This window comes from Egretta garzetta, unplaced genomic scaffold (genome assembly GCF_000687185.1).
Source record: "Egretta garzetta isolate BGI_Z169 unplaced genomic scaffold, ASM68718v1 scaffold509, whole genome shotgun sequence".
Taxonomy (NCBI): domain Eukaryota; kingdom Metazoa; phylum Chordata; class Aves; order Pelecaniformes; family Ardeidae; genus Egretta; species Egretta garzetta.
The window spans coordinates 767,660-775,767 of record NW_009260814.1 but is presented as its reverse complement, the minus strand read 5'-3'; the positions used below and the strand labels follow the sequence as shown (position 1 = coordinate 775,767).

Here is an 8,108-nt window from a genome sequence, read left to right as displayed (position 1 = left end):
GGGTGACTAGACAATACAGAGGTATGACTTCTAGTAAAATTAAAAATTAGTAAAGTTAAAAGTCTAGTAAAGTTAAAAAATTAACAAGCATCACTATTGTGCATCGCTCCTGAAGGAAAACAGATGTTCCGAGAATACAAATCCAAGGTATTATTAATGGATTTTGCTGGAAGACCATTTACATTACCATTATACAAAGGTAACCTGCCAGTGAAGTACTGTACAAAACAGTGACTTAGGAAAAAAAGAAAAAAGCTGGGGATAACAAGCACAGTAAGCCTGAGTCACTTAGGAGCATCAATTTTATTTTCAGGAGTGCTCCGCCCCTTTACTTTTGTCAACCTCTGCAGATGCACTACTATACAACAGTTGCTTATGTTACACACTGCAATTCAACTTCATAATTTAAAAAAGCTATCATTATTTTTTACTATATTTCAGCACTACCTTTTCTTGTGTCAGTCCTACTTGCAGAATATAATTCAAGGCATACCCCTTAAAAGATTTTAAATTAAGTTTGCTTATAAAATGCACAATGATCAAAAACATTGCAGAACTGTTAAACTGACATGTAATAGCAGCCATGCATGAAAGGGAAAGCTCCTCAGTAGGAGGGGCTTTATAGGAGTTTAAATACCATTATTCTTTTTGATTCAGTTTTCGAGTCATTCTTAGCTCAGTGCAAAACACTGTAGCTTGGAAGGCAAGTACAAAGTCCCACAGCAAACTAAATTATAAAATGAATTTAATAAAAAAATCAAACTAAAAATTAGTAACTCAAAGTCCTCAGCCCAAAAGTAGTAAGTTTATACATTTCCATATGAATATTTTTACATCCCTAAGTCCATCAAAATTCTATGACTCTAATAACTGCATGTTATAGTTCAACTGGTACAGGTTTAAGATGCAAAACACAGTATGAAATGAACTAGTGGTTCTATTTCTTCCAAAATGACATCATAAACATATTTCAGCTTACAGAAGACAGCAATGAATCTGAAATTTTCAAAGTTTAAAGACTATTTATCTCTACAGATGACCCAAAGTTGAAATGTTGTTTATTCAATAAAGCACTAATTCACATTCACCCACATCAGTGGTAAGCATTGCTTCTCATTACATTCCATCTCAGTGAAATCTACTTGTCTCAAATATTCAATCAAGCATATATTATTCCGCATTCAGTGAGACAGAAAATGCCTATCAGGAGTACTATTAACGTCAGCTACAATAGAAAAACCCCCACCTTACAAAAGCCACTGAAGTATCTGTGGAAGCACAGGGTCCTGCAATATAAGTAGGTGACTTTCAAACAGGAAAGTAGGATTGGCCACTGAAGCACACCTCAACTATTTTAGTAGTAGTTCAGTTGTATTATCTCAAACCTTTCCACATGACACAAAACTCAGCTGACATGTCAGTGAAGCAGTTAAGACTTCCAGGAATTTGATTTCACCTACGTAGAAATAGGGCAATAAGCTCAGAAAGGCTGAAATAAATTAGGCTGGTGAAAAAACAAATGCTGCTAAGATACATAATCATAGCAATCCTACATTAATTTTGTATGTTTCATATAGGACTCCTAATCTGTGTAAGAAGTATAATAAAATGTTCTTTTTTTTATTGGGGGGGAAAAAAAAAACTAATTCCCTAAATTGGCAAATATTCATTTGGCAGCAGCAGATAAAGTTCTCCATGCAGTTATACAGGACAAAAATTATAGAATCTCTACAGAATTGAAAATAACAATATGTTCAGGGCTTTAAACCGGACTGCTTGGAATTGCTGGTACCTTATGTCATAAGTAAGAAAACACCCCAACTTCTTAAGGCCAGTAAGCACTCCTTCTCCTGTCCCAGTCCATCTCCGGGATGGATAAAAGCCATCCACATTTCAGAAAGGCAAACTGCACTGCAGACAAATCAATGTCCTGGTTATATCTGAGCCAAAACAACGCCTCATTACCTTGCACTTTCACAAATAATCACTCCTAATATACCGGAGAACTCAAGACTGAGGATTTCCGGTCTGGACTGTTTTGCCAGAATTAGGAGTGTGAGCAAAGATGCATTCAGTTACACATGAAACCTGTGAGGACATCTACTGCAAGCATGCAGTAAGGGAACAAGGAACTTGACTTTTAACCTAACTCAACTATAGCCAGAAAGGCACTTGATCCCAGTTTCGAAAACTGCATGTTAACTGCACTCTGTGCTTAGATGTGCTGTTATCACAGTTCAAGGGTATGTTGTTTTTGAATATGTATTTTCAATTGTACTGCCTGCACAACAGCCAATATACAATTCTTGGGTGTTTGTTCACTGCCATGATCCTGCCTCTAGATAAGCATTTTCAGTCCCTCCCTCTGGTTAACAGAGGCCCTTAGGTTAATCTCATCCTGTAACAAGCCAGTTCAGGGAGTTAAATCAGTAGAAATATAATCCTATTAGAAAAGTGATTAACTTTCTAATGGCTCAACTCCTTGATTTCAGGATCAGATGCGATGCAGAATAAAGGATGCAAAACCATACAGCACTAACAGTCCCAAATTAGATCAGTTTAAACTACCATAAAACTGCACCTAATCAGATAGACACTGGCTTTTAACTTTTCCTTACTGCCTAAAAAAAAATGCTGCAAAGAACAGTTGCATACAAACTGGAAAAATACTTTTTTCCTCTGCTTTTGATAACCGTGTTCAGGATACCTCCCACATAATCAGGCTCCTATCCCACAAACAACCCACTGAAGGTCACTGAATTTTTTTAGCACTTAAGGTTCCACGTCCACAAGTATCTGTATTATTACCATGTGGTCTGATTCACAGCTTCCCTTTATTACTTATACACAGATAAGTAGCAATGGATTTTTAGTTTCACAGATACTAAGCATGTAAAGTTATCTTTATGCCCAGAGTTTCCAAAATCTGAAAAGACCTAAAACGAAATTATCCAACAAGAAGTCTAGGAGTTCCTTCTTGCAAAATACATAATCCAAATTTGAACTCATAAAGGATGTCTGAGGGAACAAGAACAGAAGAAACAAAGTTAACTTTTAGTGAATACTAAAAGTCATTTATCAATCACCTTCAAGGAAAAATTCTTGTTTTACACCTTACTGCTAAAACCAAGTTAACTTTCCCCAGGCCTCTGAGAATGAATCCTCATGACTCCAAAGCATTAAGAAAATACCTAGCCAAACACTTATTTCAACTATTTGCATCAACTAATGCATCCAGTTGCTTAAAGCATCATCCTATTTCCACAAAAGGATCTTCTGCAGTGAAAAGGAAATGTATTTAAACAGCTGTTCCACACGTGAAATGGCCAGTTTAAGATGCTTTAAAAACGACCACTAATTATGAAATGAGAATTACTACAAACAAGACATATAGGCTGTTGTACACAAAAAGACAGGAATTTTAATGGCCTGTTCAGCCAAATTGGTTCAACATACAAAAGGAGTTTTATGTCCATTAAGATAGAAGCTACTGTTTGGAGGTTTTAGCCAACTGTTTCACAGTTTAGCATAGCCTGGACTGTAACAGACCCAATGAGTATAATTTCAAATATATTAACATGCAAATTAACAAGCACTGGAGTTGTCCAGTTAGGTTAATTTACAGGTTTGTCTAGCTGAAGTTATTTTTGTTAGTTATAGCTGTATGCACACAGAACAAGTTTTAAAATCCCTTCCTTCAGTAACAATACACTACAGTTACACCTTATCAATCCTTGCAGTTTCTTAAATCTGTATTTAATGCCCTGCCTTCTTCTATTCTACCGCTAAGTCAATTCAACTGTAAATGCAACCTTGAAAAAAATGTTCTCCTTTAAGACTGGGTCACTATTAACAGACATAACCCAGCATATTCATCTTAAATAATTTAAAAGCATACTTTTGTAAGTACTGCCCCTCCCCAATCTGGGCTGGTTTGTATCTCTGAACAAATCAAGAGGTTTAGATTAGTAATGATTAACATGCTTTCCTCATGAGACTATTTCCCAAATGTCAGCATTTAGACAAACACGTTTTCCGCTTTAACTTCTTTTTGGTATACCTGGAACGTACTGACCCTGGAAATGCAGCTAAAATACAGAAATCATTTAGAATTGTGTAAAAATTGGAAAAAACACCGCATTGCCAACTCAAAAGTCTTCCTCCACCAATCCTTGTGTTCATTCTGTTTACAACCCATTCCTACAGTAAATGTAAACAGTGACAGTAAACCCAGTTTTACTAGGCATCATATAAAACAATATGCTCTTAGGAGTTTCTTTCGAATGGCTCCTCCCAAGATGTTAAACCCATGCAACCCTGCAAGAATAAACTTCTTTCAGCATTGCACTCAATGACATCTATTTTTAAAATGTTAAGCAAAGTTAACTACATAACATTTACTACTGCATTTAGAACTCAGAAACTTACATGATATACTATATCAAACAGACACAAGGCATGAACGAGAGGAAGAAGTAGGAAGGAGCAAAAGTACCAGTAAGAAATCGGAATAGACTTGCTTTAGAGGCCTTTCTTATAGTTGCAGAGATGATACAGACATCTTTTTTTTCCCACAGCTCAAGTCTTGGACCAGATTCATATTCACGTAAAGTAACATGCATCACAGACTGGGGTACGTATCTTAGAAACAGTTACAGGAAGCGTGAAATACATGTTCTAGCCTTGAAAGATTAGAAGGCAACTAATGCAGGGGTAAAGCAAATATTGCATCAAGTCTTCAGATAAAATTGACACTTGGCAAGTATATGTTTATTAAGTGGATAAGAATAGTGGTTCTGCCATAGTAGAAAGAGGCAGAGAGCACAAAGAACGTAGGTCTTGTTAGAGAGTACATGAAACAACCTCCACATGGTTGAAATGAAACTAGATGTGTACATTAAAGTCAGAAAAAGCTAAAGACATGCATAGGTGCAAGCACGTAGTCTTTGCAACCTTGACACATAAAGAGATTGGGAAGAGCTTGTCAGGGAATTTTCTGGCAAACAGTGGCAGGTGCAGCCTTTCAGTCTACAAATGTGGATTTCTATGCTATCGATAGGGCTAAGTGTTTGGTATTCTAAAAACGGACCTTGGAAACTCTGGTTTGTTAAACATCATGTAGACCTTGCCAGGAGTCTGGCAGCAACCTAACAGATTTTAAGTCCTGACATCATCATTCAGCTGGTTCTGCAGAAATTAATTTGGGCCTAACACAGTGAACGCAGTGCAAAAATTTAAAATATACTTCAATAGTGGTCACTACATTACATTTCTCTGTCCCCCTGCCCCAGTCTGTTCTACAATTATGCAAAGAAAAGACAACCTACATAATGTAGCTTAGGGTCCTGATCTACACAGTAAAGTAGCCTAACAATGCCTGGAGCTAAGCCCAGCCTAAAGCCAGCAAAGCCACATTTCAATTATACAGCGCCCGGTACAATAAAGCCTTCTAAACCCCAGCTGGGTCTTTAACCTGACAGTACCTTTACTCTCCCTACATCCAATATTCCACTCTGTTTTTCCTTCTCACACTACGACAACTCCACACTTGCTGGAGACAGCATGGCAATTTGTTTTTCACCTGGCTGCTTTTGGAAGTTGCCTTCAAACTCTAAGATCTGGAAAGCAAGATACAGACACCTCCATGTGTCAGTGAGTCAGAGCTCACAATTCTGATCTGTCAAAGATCTTTCAACATCTGGATCATACACTACTGTGTGTAAAACCTATGCACAACATAGATACAAATTAACTGTACAGTCACCCCCTTATGCTGATCTAACTACGTGACTGTCAATGAAAATGGCACCCAAACACAGAAGCTGGTCGTGGAAGCAGCAGAAACAGGAAAGCCAGACACAATCCAACCTCCACCTAGTTTCAGCTTCCTACAGAAAGGAACATTTAAAACCATGAGAATATTATGCATGTAAAGTCAGAGAGCCCTTCAGATAGCACTAGGTTACTGTATATAGCAGCTGCAGCGTAGGGAAGGGAGCAAGGCACAACTGCCCCAATCACAATGCTCTGTTGTTCCTCCTTCCACAGAGACACAGGGAATTTAAGTCTACCATGCTCTGTAAGACCACAGTTAGACTGGCATCAATGCTTACTTAGGGTACACCTGCCTCGTTACACAACCAGATGAGTGGTAGCCTACCGGCCGGAAAACTTCATGGTAGTATTGCTAAAGACACTGATATCAAATTATGGCCTACCTTAACATTAGGAGTAAGAAACAGAAGTCTGCCAGGGTAAGGAAAGAAAATGCAGAGGACAACTTAGTGAAACTGAATAAAACTGATGTAAGGGAGGGAGCTGACCATAACAAAATTAGAAACTTCTAGGAAACCAGAATCCAGAGGCTTTCATAATGAGGATGGAATAAGAAAAAAAAAAAACAAACAACCCTTTAAACCAACATATAAAAGAGTTAGGGCTGTTAAAATTTTTATTTAAAGTGCACCCAATGTAAAAACAGTACTCACAATGGGCAAAAAGGATGAAACTTAATATGGATCAAAAATCAAAATCCAAGCCATATGTTAAACGACATGCTTTATGTAGACTGCAAATAATGATTTGCAATTTTTGGAATGCTAAAACACTTTGTGATATGTCATCACAATATTACAGCTGTTAGTTTCCCGAATAGCTTTTACTTCAGTGTGCAGTGCAGACAATAACAACCTTTTGGATATTAAATTCTCCCTTGCCAAAAAACCCCCCAACTTTAAGTCAGCATTGTTTTTCTTTAAGTTAAATAACAACAACATATTACAAGCTACAGAAAAACACTACTTTAACCAACAGTTTAGTTTTGCAATTAAAATATTAAATAATTTTTAAAAAAATGTATTTTGAGTGGAGAAGCTTAAAGGTGAAACCTATCACACATCAGGATCATCAAAATTTTATTGCAGCATATTCTTACTTCTTTCTAGCCATCTACCTTGTGACGAAGTAAACCATTCTGAAGAATCTCTTGCTTAAACATACTACAGGTATACTTATTAACCCGACCAGCTTTGAGCATACAGGCTGATAATTCACAGGATATTTTCCCAATGAGACAAACTCCCTATTTTACATTCTGAGCACTTATCTTTCCCACACCCACCCCCAAGAATCGGTGATCTTAAAAGGTGTTTACATGTCACCCTTTCAGAGTACAGGCCCAGACACATAGGAACATAACCCGTTTTGTAAAAAGACTGACATTCTACAAAGAAAAGCTTCTTATGGAAGAACTAAGTCATCAGCTCACTTTGAAGTATTTTTGTAGGCTACATCGGCCACTAAGGCATGCCAAGGTGTTATCAATCACTCCTCCCTCAGTCAGGAACTTTCATCACCACCTCTCCAATTAATACCAATTTTAAACATAGCCCTGACTATTAAAAAGACCTGTTTAGAAAAATTCTGCCAGTAAGTAGGAGACACTTCATGGTAATAGCAGATTTAAAAAGATGACATACAACACATTGATTGCACCTGCCTAGAAAATAAGAAGTTATAATAAATACATATTTTAGTATATTAAAAAAACCAAGCCCAAACCAACTGAAAGAGTAGTTATTTCCCCTCCAAGAGCAGGAAAGCTGTACCACAAAGAAGACTCTTTATTAAATAAGCGTATTTTTATTGTTTCTAATTTAAAGATGTTTTACTAATGCCTTATTCTGAAGGAAAAGGGTATTGTTAGAGGCACACAGCCTTATATGTTAACCACATACGTCCAGCAAACGCTCACTTTACAAAACACTACCAATGTGTCAGTGTAAACAGCGTATCCGGGTTCCAATTTTCTTCCGGAGTGCGTGTACTCAATGACCACGAATAAATGAGATGGGGAACGCGAAGCTTCCTGGAGTGTCTATTGTCCACCTCGCCCTGAATTAAAGTTCGCTTACCAGAAACGCGAAGACTGAGAGAGACATAGTTTTCAGAGCATTATCGGTTTTACCGAGCGCGGACGCTGGGAGCGGCTCCGCGCACCCCCGTCCCCCAGCGCAACGCTTCGCTGACGGAATAAAGTCGAGTTCCTCAAAATGGGTGTGTGCGGCGGGGGAGGGGAGCCCTTCGCCGACCGCGCCACCGAGCAGGCC

General features: G+C 37.9%; 1 protein-coding gene across 1 annotated transcript in view; it reads right to left on the bottom strand.

The window, feature by feature from the left end:
- CSTF3 (cleavage stimulation factor subunit 3) overlaps positions 1-8,108 on the bottom strand; it is a 107,062-nt gene that overhangs the window by 45,453 nt on the left and 53,501 nt on the right. The window lies entirely within an intron of this gene.